Source organism: Gorilla gorilla, chromosome 16, assembly GCF_029281585.2.
Source record: "Gorilla gorilla gorilla isolate KB3781 chromosome 16, NHGRI_mGorGor1-v2.1_pri, whole genome shotgun sequence".
NCBI classification, from domain to species: Eukaryota; Metazoa; Chordata; class Mammalia; order Primates; family Hominidae; genus Gorilla; species Gorilla gorilla.
Genome location: NC_073240.2, coordinates 48280234 through 48300843, shown reverse-complemented (window position 1 = coordinate 48300843; position 20610 = coordinate 48280234). Strand labels below are relative to the sequence as shown.

Below are 20610 nucleotides of genomic sequence, written 5' to 3'. Positions count from 1 at the left end.
CAAAATTGCAGCCATCATTCAAGACTCGGGGAATTTAATGCTATATAATTCCTTGGGGGATGCTTTTAATCTAATAGTGGAGGCAGCCCTACAATTATATAATTTGACTATAATGGTATAGATCTAAGATGAAAGTATGATCAAAGGGCAATGAAAACACAAAGGTGCACATAACCCAGCCTGAGGTCTTAAGAAGGGCTTTCTGGAAGAGGCGATATCCACAATAGGTTTTCAGATTTAAATACGAGTTCACCAGGTGAAGAAAGACAACAGGGTTGGAGGAACTATGTTTATGTTATTATGGTTTTGTTACAAGGATACAAAGAGAATTAAGATGGCTCTGTCTTCTCAAAAATGTTGTAGTATTACTGATGAGATGGGTCTAAGAATAAATAAACACAAGCTAAAATGGTTCAGATAAGAACCTTAGCAGTTCAGTGGCAGAAGCAGGGTGTGGAGGGGAGTGGATGAGGTAAGGGTGTGTCATTAATGTGACATGTGAGGTAGATCTTGAAATAAAGGCAGAATTTTGGTGTGAAAACAAATATTTGGGATAACATAAGCCAAGGAATAAAGGTGGGGAAGCTAATGAATGCACAGGCCTCATGAAGAGTATTATTGAAATTGAAATGTAGAGGGTCTGAAGGAGAATAATGGGGAATCAGTTTCAACAGACAAGTTGGGCCTTGCTTGTGGGTAATCTTGACTGTCAGGGTGAGGTTATTCGACTTTGTCATGTCGACCATGGAGAACCATTGAAGGTTTCTGGATGGGACAGTATTATGATTAGAGTTACCCATTAGATAGGAGATACCCTTTAGCTAAAGTCCCTAAAATAATCTGGAGATAGAAGAGATAAAATTGGGGAAGTTGTTCTGGAAGTTATTACTTTCATGCAGGTGAGAAATAAAAAGAACACAGGAAGTGCAATAAGAATGATAAGAAAATAGGGCCAGGAGCGGTGGCTAGTGCCTGTAATCCTAGCACTTTGGGAAGCTAGGGTGGGTGGATCACTTGAGCACAGGGGTTCAAGACTAGGCTAGGCAACAAAATGGGACCCCATATCTACCAAAAAAAAAAAAAATTAATCAGGTGCTGTGCTGTGGTTCCAGCTACTCAGAAGGCTGAGGTGGGAGGACTGCTCGAGTCCAGGTCAAGGCTGCGGTGAGCTATGATTACGTCACTGCACTCCAGCCTGGGTGACAGAGTGAGACTCTGTCTCAGAAAAAAAAAAAAAAAAAAAAAAAGAATGATAAGAAAATAGTGAATTTAAGAAATGGTGCAGTATGTAATTAATGAAATTGCAAACCACTTACATTTGTTTGTAGATGTGTGCTTTCATTTGGGCAGAGGTTAGGGAAGTGGCATCTCTTTCTATAACCTCATTCCTTTGATAGCAAATGGCCCCTAGTCCTAGAATATTATAATCACTCCATTATCAAGAAAAGATATTCCAATTAAGTCTTCCCAAAGGGTTGGTTTCCAAGTCACTACTCTAAAACTCCAACTTACTTTACATAGACATAATACAAATGAGATTGCCTCCACCCTCTTGAAGACAACCTCATAGAGTTGTCCTGATGAGATAATAAAGTAGGTAGTATATGAAAGATAATTGGTGCTTATACATTTATTAGTATTACTAGCAGTGTTCTTATGTATCAGTGACTGGGTCTAGCCTTCAGAAAAAGTCAACCTCAAAACTGAAATAAGGTTCTTAGTATTTAGCATCAAGCCTGCCTCTTACTGAACTTAGCATAGAGAAACAGGTTGAGGATGGAGATCCTGGATGGACAATTAGGGAGGCTCCTACCCAACAACTGATGCTGTGCTCCAAACCGAGCAAGGCAGAAGACATGGAAGATTTCAAAAATGGACATTTTTGTCCCCCAGGAGCATATAACACACCTGGTAATAAAAAAATTATATATGTATGAAGTAACTGTTGACCAAGACCAAGCAAGGATGAAGAATGTGGTTTACACTTTGAATACATAGAATGATGGCTGATATGGGTTGGCTGTATCCTCACCCAAATCTCACCTTGAATTGTAGCTCCCATAATCCCTATGTGTCATTGGAGGGACCAGGTTGGAGGCAATTGAATCATGGGGTGGTGGGAGATTTCACATGCTGTTCTCGGGAGAATGAATAAATAAGTCTCATGAGATCCAATGGTTTTATAAAGGGTAGTTCCTCTGCACACTCTCTCTTGCCTGCCTCCATGTAAGATGTGCTTTTGCCCCTCCTTCGTCTTCTGTCATGACTATAAGGACTCCCCAGCCATGTGGAACTGTGAGTCCATTAAACCTTTTTTTCATTATAAAATTTCCCAATGTTGGGTATGTCTTTATTAGTAGCTTGAGAACAGACTAATACAATGGCAAAGAAGGCTTCTGTGTTCATTATTCTCTTGCCATCTGCTGCAGTCAATCCTTGCTAAAGCTCTGACTAAGCCACCATTATTTCTGAAGGCTGTTTTTGGTTTCAGCTCCCTTCCTTCTACCCCATGCTATACCACAACACCCTGCCCTTGGCTCTTTGCTTTTACTGTACAGACTTCAGGGTTGCTTCATAAAGGTCTAATATTAGCCTGACCGTTCTGGTTAGCATTATTCTTTCTCTATAATATTTGTGGGACTTAAAGATGAACCACGCAGACAAGAACTTTAAACTCTGTTATTGCCCTTTGTTGACACTTTCAACAAGTTAATTGTCTGCTTGCCTTCCTGTAATTACTTTAATTACATGCCATTAGTGACCGCTAATAAATGCAAGTGTGTTTGATTTTCATAAACCTTACATTCTTTGCCCATCTACAGAACTCTTCCAAGGCCTTCACATGCAGTCAAAATAGAAAGAGGCAAACCAAGCACATTCACATTTAACCTTTGGGGCTAAAGTGAAAAATAAAGGATAATTCATGAATAGGCTAACTGTTTTCTACTGCTTCTGACACTGACCAGCATTCCCTCTATAGTGGTTACATATATACACTGTGTGCTCGTTTATAAGACAGCAAAAGTTAAAAGGGGTTGAGAAATAAAAGCTGCCTAATTGCTGCTATTATCTCAACTCAAGGAGAGAATTGCTGGGTGATATTATGAGGATCGAAAAAACATTGAAGAGTTTATTGATGGAACACTTTTGCTGTAACTTCAAGCTACAGAAAATGAAGGTCATAATTTTAGTTTTTATGAACAACTGATTGGGCATTTACATAGAAAGAGCTGAACTATGAGGAGACTAAGCCAATATTCTCTTTAGTACAGTTTTCTAGATTACATCACAATATCTGGTACAAAAAACAATTTATCCAGTTATTGTCTTTATCCAGCTTTACCAATGAAGTACACTGCAAGCCTCAGAAAATGAATTGTATAGAGAATGGTTAGTTAAATACTTCTCACTGTGTCACCCAACCAAAAAGAAAAGGAAAAAAAAATTGGCAAAAAATCAAATTCTGTGGCTGTTGGCTGGTTTAGATAGTTGCATCACAATTCTCTTGCTTATTAAAACATTAAATACACCAAATTTATTTATGATGATAGCAATATGCCTTCCTCCAAATATAAAATGATGATTTCAATCCTTAATTACTGGAATTTGTGATTCACATTTTTTTCTTGTTGTAAAAGTGGGTTATTCCAGGTCATTCTTGATCTTTCCCTGCTACAGATTAATGGCAACACTTGAGTGGCAGCTGGCCAGGGTTGGGCATGTAAGCTCTTTATAGTTATGGAAAGGCATTTTTAATGTGTCTAAAATGAATGGCCCCAACCAGATAATCCCAAGAAGGTAATGTGTATGAGCACCAGGTGTTCCTCATTGCATACTCTATCCAGGTTATTAGGATGGGACTGATAACATAATTTACATGCAGCCTCCAGCAAGAGTTCATGTGGTATTTAAAAACACTCATCTTGTCAGAGGAAACAAAAACAAAAACAAGTGCTACGCAATTAATTTCAGGGAAAGGGTATATTTTCCTGATATTTAAAAAAAATATCTAGTTTGTGAATCTAGTCAATACATTTTGGTTAAATGAATTAACACGCTGGGAAACATAAAATATATTCCACATTATGAAATGTCAGTTTTCTGATTCATCAACATTGATCCCACACCACGGACTTTTCATAAGTATACAATATGATCCTTTTACATGACTACTAAGTATTACGGTCTCCTGTTTCTTCAAGTACTGACACATTTTTGGATGAAAGATAGATTTGTATTTAAAGATACGACCTGACCAAGGACTCTCAGAAAAGGAGGGAAGTACAGGGGTGCTAAGAAAATGAACTGACCAGAGTCAGGCAAAAAGTCTAGGAATTGGACAAAAAGGAGTCTTAGGCCAGAGTAAATGGCATGAGTTCATGGGAGAAACAAACAACGGACTGAATTAAATCAGACAGTATGCCTGGGGTGTGTCAGCACTGCTTTATATTAATGCTCCCCCCACCCCCATTCCCAGTGTTTGTCTCTAAACAATTTTAGGCTTTTATTGAAGGAGATAGAGCATGAGGAAGGCTTTAAAGTGGATCATGGATAAGTGAAAGAAATACTACATAATTTTAAGCCATTTCTAAGCTCTACCATTAGTGGAAGAAATAGTACATAATTCTAAGCTGTTTCTAAGCTCCACCATTGGTTTCTGTTTAATTAAACCTGGAGATAACATATATGAAATTTTCAGATGCTTCACACACATAAAATGAGTACAATAATTAGGTCCATCTCCTTTTATTAAATAAAAGCTTATATTTTAAGATTATAAAGTTCACTTAGGATTCTTAAATGAACTCTTTAAATTAGCAAGATAAACATATCCTTTCCCAGCCTGATCCTAAATAACTTTTGCAGTTCATTTCTCTACTCATCTTTCCATGAAATCTATGCTTCAACTAATTCCCAGCATTCTCAGTAAAGTTAAATGAATAAATGAAGTGCCAGCACCTCAAATACAGAGTTCTTTCCTGTCTACCTGCCTGTGCTGAGAATGCCCAACCTACTTCCTCTGCCTGGAATATGTTCCTGTCTCCCTCAGGATCCATGATAAATGTCCCTCCCCTGTGGCACAGGTTTCACCAACAATTCTCTTTGTTTTCACCACACTTTGCCCAAACTTCCCACTATAGGCCCTCCATTCAGCAGCACTGTCATAGATGAGACAACTCAAGGAAATTGCTCATGTATTCTTTCTGATCTTTAGCCAGGGCTGTTTAATGAATAAGCAATAAATAAAATAATACAGAGGCATTATTAGACTGTTAGAAAGGGGGGAAATTGAAGCAAGGGTAATCCAGTCCAATACATCATCCAAACTTTGGAAAAAGTAATTTTTTTTAATTTATAAATAAAACTGATTTAATACCATGTTTTCAGACCTAATTTCAAACAAAATAATTAAGTTATCTAATAAGATCTGACTTACTATGAACTGGGATGCTGGCAACTTTCCTCTCTTTCAGCTTCTATTCCTCAACTGAACTCTGCGCCATGCAACTCTGTCCTTATCCGGAACTGCAAGCTCTCTTACAATGATTTAAAACATGAAGACTTGTTGAATTTAGGAATAAGGATTGAGTGTATGGGGGCTTTCCAGCTAGCATTCAGGTTGCCTACACAAACATTTAATCTGCCAACAAAGGAAGCGATATATGATACAGAAAAATGAAAATCAGATACGCTGCAAAGGATTCTACAGTTAGAATTCTTGAGTTTGAATAGAACCTTCAAGACATTCTGTGACAAGATTTAGCTATTCTAGGCCTTATTTTCCTCATTGAAAAATGGGGATGATACTTTATAGAGTTGTTATGCAACATAAATAAAATTATAAATGTAAATGACTTAGCACAATGCCTGGCACACAAACAGGGCTCAAATATATTGCTATTGGTATGATTATGATTTAGGCTTTTATTTAGGTAAATGAGAGCGCTTTCTTATTTTCAGCAAAAATTAATTGAATGTACACTAATTGCTTGGCACTTGTCAGGTCAGGCTCTATTATGCAAGCCACAAATTGACACCTAAATATCAGTGACTTAATGTCACAAAGGCTTATTTCTTGCTCATATTTTATAGCCAATGAAGTGTCAGCAGGGACTCTGCTCCACACAGTCACTCAAGGATCCAAGTTGAAGGAGACTCTATCACCCTGTAGCTATATCACCCAGAACACATGCCTGCTAGATGGCCATGAAATCATGCCGCAACATCGTACCATAGAATCATGAAGCATTGCATGAGAGCTTTCATTCTCTCAGTCTGCAAGTGACATTTGTATTACCTCCAATCACACGTCATTGTCTAGAGTTGGTCACAGTGTCCTGTCTGATTGCAAAAGGGCCAAGGAATACAGGGAAAATGACAAAGGGACCATTTGCTGAGCATCACTGTTTTTGCCTCAATATTAAGCACTGAAGAAACAAATATAATGAAGACTTAGTGCCTCTTTGCATGTAGCAACTTGCGTAGGTGTTAAATGGCTTTAATAAGTCAGTACCTACTAGAGGGATGCTGCACATATGAGTATTTCATTGAAGTCACACAAGACGCTTTGAGAAGAATCATATTTTAAGATGGTTTTTAAAGTCATGTGACATTTGCTGTAAAAGATATACTTGTAAGTTTAAGACTTAACGCCACGTACCCTTTGTGCAATAAGGTTTTCATTGCCTAGAAATAAAAGTGTAGTTTTTGTTTATGGTAATTTCATGGTATAATAGAAAAAAAACAAATATTGAGCAAACATTCTACAATTAATTAGGCCATTTACTCTTCAATCTACTTCTCTAAATTGAAAGGAGAGAGGCCTCTGGCAAAGATATTCTGACTCCAATTGTGACAGGGAGGGTCTGTCTTCCTCATGGCTCAGTGGTAAGCCTGCCTCAGGCAGCCCTCAGCTTCTTCTCAACTCAGTTCACTCCATGAGTCCAAAAGCAAGGCGACAAGCTGACAGGAACTCAGCTAGAATTCTTGGCCTTCTATTCAGCTTCATGAGCCAAAGGGAAAAGAGGCCACCTTCCAAGGTCCAGCCAGCTAGGAATTAAGCCTCCTTCTCCTTTTTTCTTCCTATACCATTGCCAGAAAGCCTGTGGACAGCCTTCCCAGGCTTCCGGCTCCCCTGGCCAGCTGGGAAAGGCACAACCTTTCCAGAACCCGATGAGCTTGCCAACAATTTTTTTTTTCTTGCCCCATGTTAAGAGCCAGAATTGCGAGATTACAAAGCCACCATCACAATATAGTCACTAATAGATGTTTTAAGAGACCAAGGGGAAAGAAGGAGTTTCTGGGTCAAAGAAAAAGAAAGAAAATGATGAGTTTCGAGCAGTGTAGTCATGGTTTTTCAGAGTTTGCTGATAATCAGAGCAAACCTTTTCCTTCCAGGGGACCCCAGGCAGTCTGGAAGACGTGTCTCTGAAATCCGTTCAGAGCCATGTTTCATTAGTTTTATTTTATGAGAAGCTTTCTTTTTAAGCATTAACCCCAATTCTCTAATGCATGAAAAATTTAAGTTCATACTTTATGAAGAGGCATAATGCTGGTACCAAATCTCTATTTTACATATAGACTTCCTGAGGACTTGATGGAGAGCCAGCTAGTGACTCTCTTTCTTTCAGAGTGTGCAATGTGAGTCAGGGGACTTGAGCATAATTACTGGCTTTGACAGGTGATGTAGATGACTTCCAAAGTTGGCCTTGGTGTCTCCTGGCTCAGGAACTCCCCTGGCCCAGCCACAGACCCTCTCTCAAGAGGTACCGACTCTCTGATTTGGCCTGGTATTATCAAGGGTCCACTGGCTCCACAAATCCTAAATCTTCTCTAGCCCCGGTTTTGGACTGGAATCAAAGCTGCCTCTGCAGTGGCTGAGGGGAAGGGCCCAGAGTGCAGTGGGTACTGCCAGCTGTGAAGTGAGGGTGAGGCTGCCACTCCTTTCCAGGGAGGCCTGTCTGCCTCCTCCTCTCATCTACGTCCCCAGTCTCACGGCTGTCCAAAGGATTAGCAAAGCATTTTCTTTTCCTCAGACTGACCCTAGAGAAGAGGTAGAGTCTGAATGTCTCTTTTCCAGGAAGTTCCCATGACTCTTTGGAGAGCAGAGTGCTGTCTAACTTATCACAGTTACAGTTTCAAATGGAAGGTACTACCCAAAACATTGGAGCTGTCTTTCTCCAGAAAAATGGGTGTCATTTGCTCTACTATCTGCATAACTATAAGCAACCAGGCAAGTAGTCCTTGACAGAACAAAAGCATCTTCAACCTAAAAAAAGTGATTCTACCTCCTACCTTAGACTTCAGAATCCAGTTCCAAAAATCAAATCAATATTTTCCACATTGAACAATTTCAGGATTCAGTCTTCACCTCTCTCTCCCTTATATATGTGTATCTCATTTAATCCTCAATTCTACTTTTTATATCAATGTTATTGGTATTTTTATTGATATTTTTGATATTTTTAATATGTTATTGATTTCTTCTAAAGCTCAGAAGAAATGAAGATACACAAACCACAAGATTAATGCCACATAGATTATAAGAGATGGAGGCAAGATTTGATACCAGTTCTCTTTGGCCACAAAGCCCCGTGTTCCTTCTACTACATGGAGGCATCCACATTCCTCCAATAGAGTTCTAGGGTCATTTTGAACTCCCTTTTAATATCTTTTCTGTTTGAGAGAAAAATAAATTGCTCCTGCTCTTGTGATTTGGAAAGCATGGCCTACCGATAATTAGGGCATGTGGACTTGGTTCTAATTCTAATACTGCCAGTAGTGCAATAAGTGACTTAAGCAAGACATGGCACATTCTGGGCAGCCGTTTTAAAAATGCCATCCATCTTTAACTTTTTCTTATTTCTCTATACAATAGGGGCTATTAAAATACACAGGATTTAGAGCCCACGCTAGTGTCTAATCCGGCAGCACTTTGGCCCCTTTGAGAATCGAAATGGCAAAGCCAAGGTAATATGGTCTCAAACTTCAGCTGTCCTGAGTGGCTTCTATCATCACAATTGCCTTCTTGCTTTTTGCTGATCTCACTTAACCTTGCTTTCCAAGGATAAAGTATTTGTGTCCTCTATCTATTCTCTTTTCTCTCCCTCCATCCCCTTCCCCCTTCCCTCTCTCTCTCTCTTTTGTGTGTGTGTGTGTGTGTGTGTGTGTGTGTGTGTGTGTGTGTGTGTGTGTGTGAGAGAGAGAGAGAGAGAGAAAGAGCACAGCCAGGTAGAACTCTGATCACCGGAGGTTGGTATATTTCAGGAATTGTCTTCCATTCTCCTGACACACATTTGTTAACCTCAGATGTTACTACCGGCATTTTCTTTCATAGACATGCCTCGCTCTCTTTCCAGGAAGATACTTAAAAATCAAAAGCAGCCTACCTTGTAATCTAGCTCCTCCCACTAGGCCCAGCCCCTAGTCTGGCTCAAATACCAAGGAATATGGGCCTATCTGCCAGGCTGCTCTCTACTGCCATCTCATGGTAATTCAGCCTCTCTCAGAGAATCAATCTTTCAGTAGGTGCAGACCCTCACAGGAGTAGGAAATCATAAAGGCTCATGTCTGCCAGAGCAGCAGTCTTTATGACAGATTGTGTAGGACATAAAGGCTGGAAATATCAAGAAAATTACTGAAGGAGTTGAATGTTTAAGCAAGGTGTATATCATAACTTGATTTCAAAAAGTAACAATTAAGAAAGTATGACTTATGACAGAAGGTGAATCCTGAATCAGAAAGACCCATTTCTGGGGGTGAAAGTGGGAGTCTGAAACATACCAGAATCTTGAAGATACATTTATGGAGATGAACAAACTGAAAACATCACTAAGAGTCAGCAATGATTTCAACACAATGACTAGGACAGTGCGTCAGTGTCTCAGAGTCTATAAAAGCAAAGTCACAATGAAGTCCACTCAGTCACCCAATGCCGTGTCACTGTGTGCATAGAACTGTCGACTGCCCTGGCCCTGCTCCCACCAACATTCATGAGGAACAGCAGTCACATGTCCACTCACAGACTCTCTCTGGCACTTGGCTGCTGCTTCTCCCATCACTTGATCATAATTTGGAGTATTTCCATCTATAGGCATCATGCAACTTGCCTTCCTGTGTGGCTGCTTAACAGACAAGGCCATTATAGTGTACACATTTGGTTATGAAAAGAACACATTTTACATTGAATAAAATTTGGAAACACCCCACAAAGGACTGTCAGTGTATGGCATGCAACTCACTGACCTAGGTTATGATTCAAACGGTGTGCTTGGGCAGTGCTTTTATTATTTATCTTTATTCTCCTCCTATTATTTTTTTTCTAAATTGGCAAAGACGGTTTAGATAATAATAATAATACTTGTAGTTTGAGCTGTATTAAATCAAGAATCCAATCTGTAAAGCTAACCCAACCTGACCACTTAGTCAAGCTCGTCTAATGCCAATTTGAGGCAAAAATCAAGATTAGGTTAAATATTTCCCTAAAGGAATGAATCTTCCAAGTTCAAACTTAAATCAAACAGCAGTATCATTCCATGCAGAAGAGACATAATTGCAAAAAAGTTCATGCCTTACCTCCAGGAGTCTTGGGCTTCCGGAGGGCTTCAGGCTGTCGATTTGCGAACAAGAGATCCAGGATTACGCATTCTACAGTGAATAGAAAAAAAAGAACAAAAATATATTGGGATAGCTACAAATGCTGTGAAAATGTGTCACCTACAGACTACTAAAAAAAGAGAAAATAAATTGGAATTAGGTTCATAATTCCAGTTGATATAAGCAATTCTAGGCCTTCAATCAAAAAGATTTCTCCATGCAAAACTTAATAAGTAATCCAACAGTGTTGACCAGGGCCTGACAAAACATATGGCATGGTTATTGTAGCTAAGCAAGACCATTAGGTGGAACAAGGACATGGAATAAAGTAACACCAAGGCACACCGTAGCAAAGTTATTTCCTTTCCAATAATTACAGTTAGTTCACGGGAAAAGTCTTATTTTGGTTAAGGTATGTCTCTAAACTGTACTAATCTCTCTTTTAACTAATTTGGGTATTGGCAGACAAGATTCAACTAGAATTTATTAATAGGGTTTTTTTTTCATTACATTTGTATTTATATGTCTTACTATTTACCATCTGCAGGACACTGTGAGGAGCAAGTTGTGAGAAGTATACAAAGTCTCGTGGAGTTTATAATCATGTGCACACTTTTCTGAGAGGAGAAATAAAGTATTTCCTTATAAAATCATTTTTAACAAGTGGGAGTAAAGTAAATCTTAAGTAAATAATAACACTTTTAATATATCAACATACAAAAGATCTTAAAAGTAGTAATAAGTGACTGAGTTTGGGAAATAGAATTTTCATGAAGAAGGGAGGTAAGCATACCTGGGAGATTGGAAGCTAAATGAAGACAGAGTCAAGGATGTCTTTGTTAATTTTATCTCCAATATCTAGCAAAGTACATGGCATATGATAGGTATTTGATAAATACTTTTTCAATAGATGAGCAAATAAACACTTTCTGGAGAATCTGGAGGATGTTTAAATGTCTGAGCTACTGATGGGCATGAAACAGGGCTTGCCTATTATTGTAATTCTAATATCTGGAATTGTTAATCTAACAGTACTCTGGGAATACTTACTGCATATATATTATAACTGAACAGGTTGAAGTGTCCTGATTTCTTAACATTTCTCAAAAAGAAAAGGAAAATGAAAAAAACTGAAGACAATGTTGAAGTCCTCCCCCCACTAAACACACACACACACACACACGCACATGCACGCGCACGTGCACACACACACACACACACACACACACCTTAAAGCAATTGTCCTCAGGCATTCCAAGGCAGGAAATCCGCCCCTGGTTGAGGCAATAAGGGGGTGCACTGCCTGTTAAGAGTTTTAAAATCATAATAAAGTTCAATTAAAAGTTGATTTGCTTTTTATCACCACCTTGCACTGATAATTCTCAATCATGTCAGTGATAAAATACTCCTTCCTCTGGGCAGATAGCTCCCACTACTCACTATGCCATTGGGTTCAGAAAAGATGGGTTATTTACTTAAAACAGGTAAGAAATTATGCTGACGGGAAATTTGGCAGTGACAGACTTTCCGTACTCAGAGACCTCAAGAGTTCAGGGGCCAATGAAAAGGAAAATCCAGGACTTTCTACACAAAATATTCCAAGAAAGTCTAGACAGGGTGGAATAGAAGGAATTGGTCTTGGAAATCATTCTGAATGGTTTCCTAGTGTGTTGATGAGGGTAAGCGAATGCAGCCCAGGGGAAGGGCTACTCCCTTTAGCCTGAGTGTCTAACAGTTGTAGGCAATTTTATCTGTACTATTCAAACCTGGATATTGGATATGAACAATTCAATCTGTGCTTTATTGATCTTTTCTGTAGAAGATAAGTAAGGAAAAGTGCCGCTTTAATAATTGCACAGCCTGTCAACAGCAAAATATGTAAAATAAAGGGTTTTGATAAGCAGGTGATCTTTCGGAAGGTATTGGGTCAGCTGCTCTTGATAACTCCCCCTTTGCTGTGAACTCACTCCACATAACACAGCTCACTTCATACCTACAGCTGCCTCTTCTGAGGTTAGCCACCATGGCTGACCATGGCCCTTGGTGACTTGTGTCCTTTCTCAGAGCCGAGCTTTCACCCACTTATACTGAGTACCATGAGTAGGACAATTCTTGCTCCTCATTGCCTGTTTCCCTGCAGAGCTAGTGCTCAGACACTTGTTTCCACACCATTTTACCACTTCTTCGATTGCAGTGGTTGAAACAGTTTCCATTTCTACTAATGCTGTTAATTCAGGATAAATTCTGCTATCATGAGAAAACACCAATAATGGAAATCACTTTCAGCTGTAACTGCATTTTTAATGATGAAGAAACATAGGTATGAACACACACACACACACACACCCACACACAGTAACATATATTTAAATTAGAAACAAGGTTGAAGTTGCTAATTTTCTTGATTGTACTGTATTTCCAACAAGAAGGCAGTCAAATCTAGTGCAATAAGTGACAATCAGTGGCATAAGACCATTATTTACATAACATATGTATTGGCCTATGCTTCACCAAGCACTGTGACATTAACTGCCTCAAAACAATCCTGTCGGTATTATAATATTATTATAATATAATTTTTATACTACAGATCAGGGGAAACACTAAGGCCATAAAATTAAAGATAATTTTTCCAGATCACATCACTAGTAGGGGAAGGAGTTCAAACTGGTCTTCTTTCTGCTTCCTACTGGAGCAGGCACATTTACTAAATGGCACCGATGCTGCCGGTGTAGGTCTTATAGAAATAATTACGACAGTGATAAAGAACTATATCAATGATCTCTTAGCATCCTGGCAGGGAAAGAAAAGAGACAATGAGTTAATCCCTAGCAAAATGCCACGATGTGTAAAAAAGAGAAAAACAGCTCCACTTCCATTTCGCAAGCACCTAAGTCAGCGCTTGCAAAGTTATCCCTAATTCAACAGCTTTTTTTTCCATCCCTTCCTCTACTTCTAAATCTACCATTTAGCTAACATTTTCCAGTAGTTAGTTTCCAGAAATTTGCCAACATTCTTGCATATTCAGCCTTTAAACATTAAATGAGAATACACAGGGTATATGGCCTTATGTCAATCTACCTTCTCTACATTGCCTCTTCTAGCAAGCATTAGCATTAATACCAACATGTTTACATCATAATTACTTTAATTTCCTTGGCCCCAACCAGACCCGGAGTGTGTCAATCCACAGTGATTTCCAGGGTGGGGAATGATAACTGGTCTATGAAACATAAATTACAATAAATGCTTGGAAACTTGGCATATCACTTCTAAAATGATCTCGGCCTTGCAGCAGGGCGGGCACAAGCCTTTTACATTGATATGGGTAACTCACAGTTTTCCAGGTCTTCATGTTCTCATTTCTAAACAAGAACAAAAATTATTATCCTTGTGAAGAAAAGGGAACCCTTGTATACTGTTAGTGGAATTTTAAATTGGTACAACCATTATGAAAAAGGTGTCAAGGTACCTCAAAAAAACTAAAAATAGGCTGGGTGCAGTAGCTCATGCCTGTAATCCCAGCACTTTGGCAGGCCAAGGTGGGTAGATCATTTGAGGTCAGGAGTTTGAGATCAGCCTGGCCAACATGGTGAAACCCCACTTCTACTACAAAAAAAAAAAAAAAAAAAAAAAAAAAAAAGCCAGGCGTGGTGCCACACTCCTATAATCCCAGCTACTAGGGAGGCTGAGGCAGGAGAATCACTTGAACCTGGGAGGTGGAGGTTGCAGTGAGCCGAGATCACTCCTCTAAGCTGGAGAGCCTGGAAGACAGAGCAAGACTCCATCTCCAAAAAAAAAACACACACCTAAAAATAGAACTGCCATACAGTCTAGCAATTCCACTTCTCAGTATATATTCAAAGGAAATGAAATTATTAATGATACATTAAAGAGATATGTGCACTCCCACATTCTTGTAGCATTATTCACAATAGCCAAGATATGAAAACAACGTAAGTGTTCACCAGCAGATGATTGGATAAAGAAAATTTGATAAATATTTACAATGGAATATATTATTCAGCCCTTAACAAAAGGAAAATTTGCCATTTGTGTCAACATGAATGAACTTTGAGGACACTATGCTAAGTGAAACAAGCCAAACACAGAAAGACAAATACTGCACGATCTCACTTATAGGTAGAAACTAAAGAAGTCTAACCTATGGAAACAGAGTAGAAAAGTGGGTGCTACAGGCTAGAGGGTAGGAGTAATGGAGGGATTTTTGTCAAAGGGTACAAAATTTCAGTTATAAAATGAACCAAGTTCTGAACATCCAATATACCACATGGAAACTACAGTTAATAATAATGTATTGCATCCTTGTCATTTGCATATAGAGTACATCTGAAGTGTGCTTACCACACACAGAAAAAAATGGTAACTATGTGAGGTGATGAACATCTTAATTAGCTTGATTGTAATTATTTCACAATATATATGTACATCAAATCATGTTGCATACCTTGAATACATACAATTTTTATTTGTCAATTATACCACCTATAAAGCTGGGAGAAAATAAAAATACATTCTTTTCTTAATCTTTTCTATGAAAACTTACAAATATGAACATTTTGATATCAGAAAAGCATGTCAAGTTCCCTGGAGAAAACCAATAGGTAATATTATTGCAGAATTGGCAAGACCCTTTACTGGTGAATTAGTCCATTCTCGCATTGCTATAAAGAACTACATGAGACTGGGTAATTTAGAATGAAAAGAGGTTTAATTGACTCAGGTCTGCAGTCTATATAGGAAGTATGGCTGGGGAGGCCTTAGGAAGCTGACAATCATGGTAGAAGGCAAAGAGAAAGGAGGCACATCTTACATGGCAGGAGAAGGAGGAAGAGAGAGAAGGAGGAGGTGCTATGCACTTGCAAACAACCAGATCTCATGAAAACTCACTATCATGAGACCAGCAAGGAAAAAGTCCGCCCCGACAATCCAATCCCTTCCCACCAGGCCCCTCCTCCAACATTGGGGATTACAATTGGACTTGAGATTTGGGTGGGGACACAAATCCAAACCATATCAACTGGGTTTAGAACATAAAGTCAGAAACCTTTCCCCTTTATAAGTTATACAATAATTTAGCCACCTAGCAATGTTGCAAAGCTAAGTCTAGGCAGTAAGAATTTTAACTGGGATGTGGACATCTATTTGCCCACTTCTTCTTGTACAAACATCTATATTTAGGGGCTTATTATTAAGAACCAATTAATAGTAAAAGAGGTTAGAGTTAGAGGCCAAATAGAAATGATTGAAATTTTATGAGGAATGTTTCAATATTTCTTACACATTACAAACCCAGATACACATTGGTCAAAATGCATCTACTGACTGCCTGTGCTGTGTTCAAAGCACTGTGAGTACAAGACAGAAGACGATCTTGTGTTTATCGAGTACCTACTATGTTCTAGGTGCTGTGCAAGGCACATTTAGTTGTTGTGTATCTGTGAGTGGTGAGGGGAGTCAGGGAGGGCCAGGAGGTGTAATAGGAGAGAAACAGAGTATTCTAGCTTGAGGCTCACTTTAATTTATCACTGGGATTCATACATATCTGGCAAACTTGTGAAATTACCTGATTATTTGCAGAAGAAACTTAAGAGTCTCTTAATAGAGTAAATTCAGGCAAACCCCCACTTGGTCCATGACAGTGCCTTTTATCAGTGGGGTGGAGCAATCCATGGGACTGTCACTTTGATTTGTGTTCTGACCTAACTTTGTATGGACTCATATATTAACATATGGTACTCATCCATTAAGAGGTATTTAAATTAAAAGGTTAGAGAGAGAGAGTCTTTCCATTTTGACAAGGGTGCAGGGTGGTTTGTGCACATGGAGGACTATAAATAATTCGATAAAATTTTAGCTCCTTGAGGGCTTGACTAAATCAGTCACACCACAGTGGTGGCAGGGAATTAGCTACCATGCCTGCATACTGGCACCTCCTCAAACCAACCATCTTATAAGAGCAAAAAGCCAGGCCCAGATGTGGAATACACTGTTGGCTGATCTGGGAGCATCAGGAGTCCTTGGCATGGACTGGACACTGGTGGCAGTGGTTGGGCATGAGGCAGAGACAATGGGCATCACCAAAGGCACCTGAAGCAGGATGGGTGCCTTTTCTTAATGAGCACATATGAGACACCTCTATGGAGGGGGTGCTGCAGGGGCTGAATTTATTACAATAGCATCCAGAGAAAGACTTTTTACCCTACGTGATCCTGCAACACATATTTAACATGGAAAATATATTTTACTTTATTCCTCCTAACTGCCTGACAATAAAAGTTTATTAACCTTATCTTACTGATGAGGGATTGTAGCTAAAAAAAGGTTAAAATCTCTTCTTAAGGTCACTACATGGGTTGAATGGCAGCCCCCCAAAAGATATGTCCAGATCATAACCCCTGAAACCTGTGAATATTACCTTATATAGCAAAATATGTGAATGAGTAAATTTAAAAAGGGGATGAGCCCATTCTGCATTATCCAGGTGGGCCTAAAGGCAATCATGTGTATGTATCCTTATGAGAGAGAGGCAGAGGGAGTCTGGGGGACAGATAAACAGAAGAGAAGACATACAGGAGAGGAGGTGGCAAGGTGACCACAGAGGTGAAGATTGGAGTAATGCAGCCACAAGCCAAAGTATGACTGGAGACACCAGAAGCTGGAAGACGCAAGGAATGGGTTCTCCCTAAAGCCTTTAGAAGGAGTGCAGCTCTGTGGACACCTTGATTTCAGACTTCTGGCCTCCAGAACTGGGAGAGAATAAAGTTATGTTTTAAACCACCAACTATCTGACAACTGGTCACAGCAGCCACAGGAAACTAATACAGTCGCACAGTAAACTACAAAAGACATGTTTCAGATCTAAGTGTGTCCAACTTTAAGGTATGTTCCCTTTGGGCCCCACGGGGATTCCCCCGACATACTATCAACACACTCTACAACTCTTAGGCCTACCATGACGCACACATGTGCTTCAGCTGCCACCACCTTTTCTTTGGAAATACATTGCGAAGGGTTGAGAAACTTTGGCGTTTGAGCCTATTTTCCTTTGTAAATGCAAATGTACTGCATGTGTTAAGATTTAAAGGAGACATATATGCAGTCAGGGCTATACGAATTGAGTCAAGAGAACTTGTCATGGGCAGAGATGATCAGCAAAGGATTTATGGAGAAGAAAGTTTTGAATTGTGAAGAAAAGGGTGCATGTATGTGTATAATTGTGAAGGACAAGCTTGAACATTCTAGGGCCACTGAAGGCTTGAAAAATATTTCTAGGGGAAAATTACAAGCTTCATGCAGAGTTCACTGTGGAACCCAGCTTGCAATTGAAAATATTGCACCAAAATGAAAAACTAGGTGGATTTAGATCCTGGTTGTTTTTGTTACTGTTATCATGGATTGCTGCTATTCCTTCAGGAAACTGAGGTAGTCTTATTTACTTACTGAAGATCCTTTTCTTCATTTTTTTTAAAAAGTCCTTTCCATATCCAAGTTCATTATTGAATTGGTCTTGTAGCTACGTCTCTTTATGGTCAGGCATTTTCTCTCTGTCCATGTGCTTCTTTCAATGACATCTGTTTTGCTAAGAGATCTAATGAATTATAAGCCAGACTAGGACAAACAGAGCCATAAAGGCTGGGTTCTTGCAGAACAGGTTTTAGCTTTATTTCAGCCCTTCTCCCCTCACCCAAGGTGAATTAAGTAATCTTTATGAGATAAAATTACCTGCACTCTTGCCTAACCTTAATAATGAAAAAGAGAAGGCCTTTTATCTATTCATTGTGAACAGAGTAATCACAATTCGCTATGGCTCACAGAAACAGGAAAAAAACAATAACAACAAACCACCACAACTAATGTGTTTTTCTTTCTATCTGAAAATCCGAAGAACCTGGTAGTTTTAACTCTAGTTCATTACAGTCAACGATTTAATCTCTGATGGCAGGGAAACAAGAAATACGTTTATGTCCAGGGTAGCAACAGCATCACTCCAGATCAATATTCAAAAGGGCTGTAGGAAGGAGGTTCAGTTTCCTAAAAAAAAACCTATATATTTCCCGTCTGAGAAGAGAGAGGCCGAGATGAGTCATTTGGGGTACATGAAGCATTTGCCTTCCAGAATTGCTGGTGAGGCAACATATGTAGTGCTTGCCTGCTATGTAAGGCACTGTGCTGGGACCTGTGGAAAGCACAAAAGGTTAAAAGCATCATCCCTGCATTAAAAATCTTGTTGGTGAAACGAGTCATAATGACTTAAATTTTAAATAATAGCCCCAAACAATCAAAACAAAAAGAACCCTAAGTAAGAGTTCAAGACAACAAAAATAGCAAAAGGCAGGCCACATTTAATTACCAATAATTGCTACAGGATGTCAGAAAAATGGGAAGAGTATATCACACTGGCGTGGTCTGGAAAAACTCCATGGTAGTACCAAGATTTGAAATGAATCACGCTAACAGGATGTAAAAGGAGAAAAACATCAGTATCTAGAATCACCAAATAGTAACTTTATGAAATATTCAGTATTTTCTGGTAATACACCAGGCCCGTCTTACTTATGTGGCAGGATCAAACCTTCGTATGCATTGACTTGGACCTGGGCACATTGGGAGGTAACATTGTTCTTTCATCCCAGTATAAATATGAATATACAAGCAGAAACATATACATTCTTCACATATTTTACAAATTTGCCCTTCAAGTTCTAATCTTATGAATTTATCCCTTTGGGACTATCTGTCGGTTTGTATTGCTCTTAGCTCATCCCTCTTAAATAAATTAACATATGAGGACTAGATTTTCCATTCCAAATAGAATGACTCATTGAAGAGCAGAAAGCAATTAAATTTCCAAGATGAAGCTTTTTCCGAACATCCTATACACCTCACTTTACCAATTTAAAAAATTGCTATGGGCATTATTATTATTAATATTATTTTTAATGACGGAAATACTGTTCTATGCTATGTGTAATAACCATGAAATTTAACTCTGATGGACAAACCTCAGATTCTTGGTCTACTAGATTCAACTTAATCATTTGTCCAACAAATATTACAGATGACTCCTTTATGCTAGGTGATGTTTCCAGTGCTTCAGATATAATAGTGGGGGAGAAAGCACAAGGTCTGTGTATTTATGCAGCATACATTCAAGAGTGTGTGTGTGGCAGTAGCTGTGGGGAGACAATGAAGAAGTAGTCTAATGAATAAAGGCAATTTCAGAGTGCAAGGTTTCTGCATGTGGAATTTTAGGCAATGTGGTCACCAAAGGCTTCTCTGAGAAAGTCATGTTTGAAGTAAGAATCAAATAGAGGCAGTGATGCGAAGACCAAGCAGAGAGTGGTCTGGGCTGAGACAAGAGCAAGTACAAACGCATTGGCATAGAAATGAGCTTGCTCAAGGAGCAAAAAGAAGGTCAGGAGGGCTGGGCAGAGTGAGAGAGAGGAAGTGGCTGGAGGAAGCAGGAAGAGGAAGTAGGCAGGAGTCACACCATCTGGGGACTTGTGGGCCACAGACAGGACCCAGCATGCCTGTTTAGGGCAAATACCAACAGTAATTTCACAAGATCAAGGCATAGTTCGTTGAGTTAATTTCCGGGTCATTAAATCTGCTGTTTTATGTTAAGGTGCTTATTGGTAAGAAACATCTCAGTTACTTATAAGCAACGTTTACCAAATCTATAACATTTACCAAAACTGGGATTTGTTTGTTCACCCAGTTTGAATTTATAGTTTAAATAAAAATTAGGAAATTTTTGCAATATGTTTAAATACTCCTCATTCCCCTTTCACAATATTATCTGCACAAAAGGTTGGAAAACAAAGAAAAACATTCACAATTATATTAACACCTAACACTAATGAATCACTGATTTGCAGCTGTCTTTCTTCCTTCTTATACACTGTCCTCAAGCACACAGCATCATGATGTAGTTTTTAATCATAGCAGATATATGATTTCCCTTCAGTGCTTTCAAAGCACATTGAGAGT

The 20610-nt window shown here is 39.0% G+C and overlaps 1 protein-coding gene across 5 annotated transcripts in view; it reads right to left on the bottom strand.

Moving 5' to 3' along the window:
- Positions 1-20610, bottom strand: part of SEMA6D (semaphorin 6D) — a 590270-nt gene that overhangs the window by 293687 nt on the left and 275973 nt on the right. For all 5 annotated transcript variants that reach the window (XM_055362508.2, XM_055362500.2, XM_055362505.2 and 2 more), the window contains one exon: positions 10576-10647. The gene's annotated coding sequence lies outside the window, so the exon portion shown is untranslated. The remainder of the gene's footprint in view (positions 1-10575; positions 10648-20610) is intronic.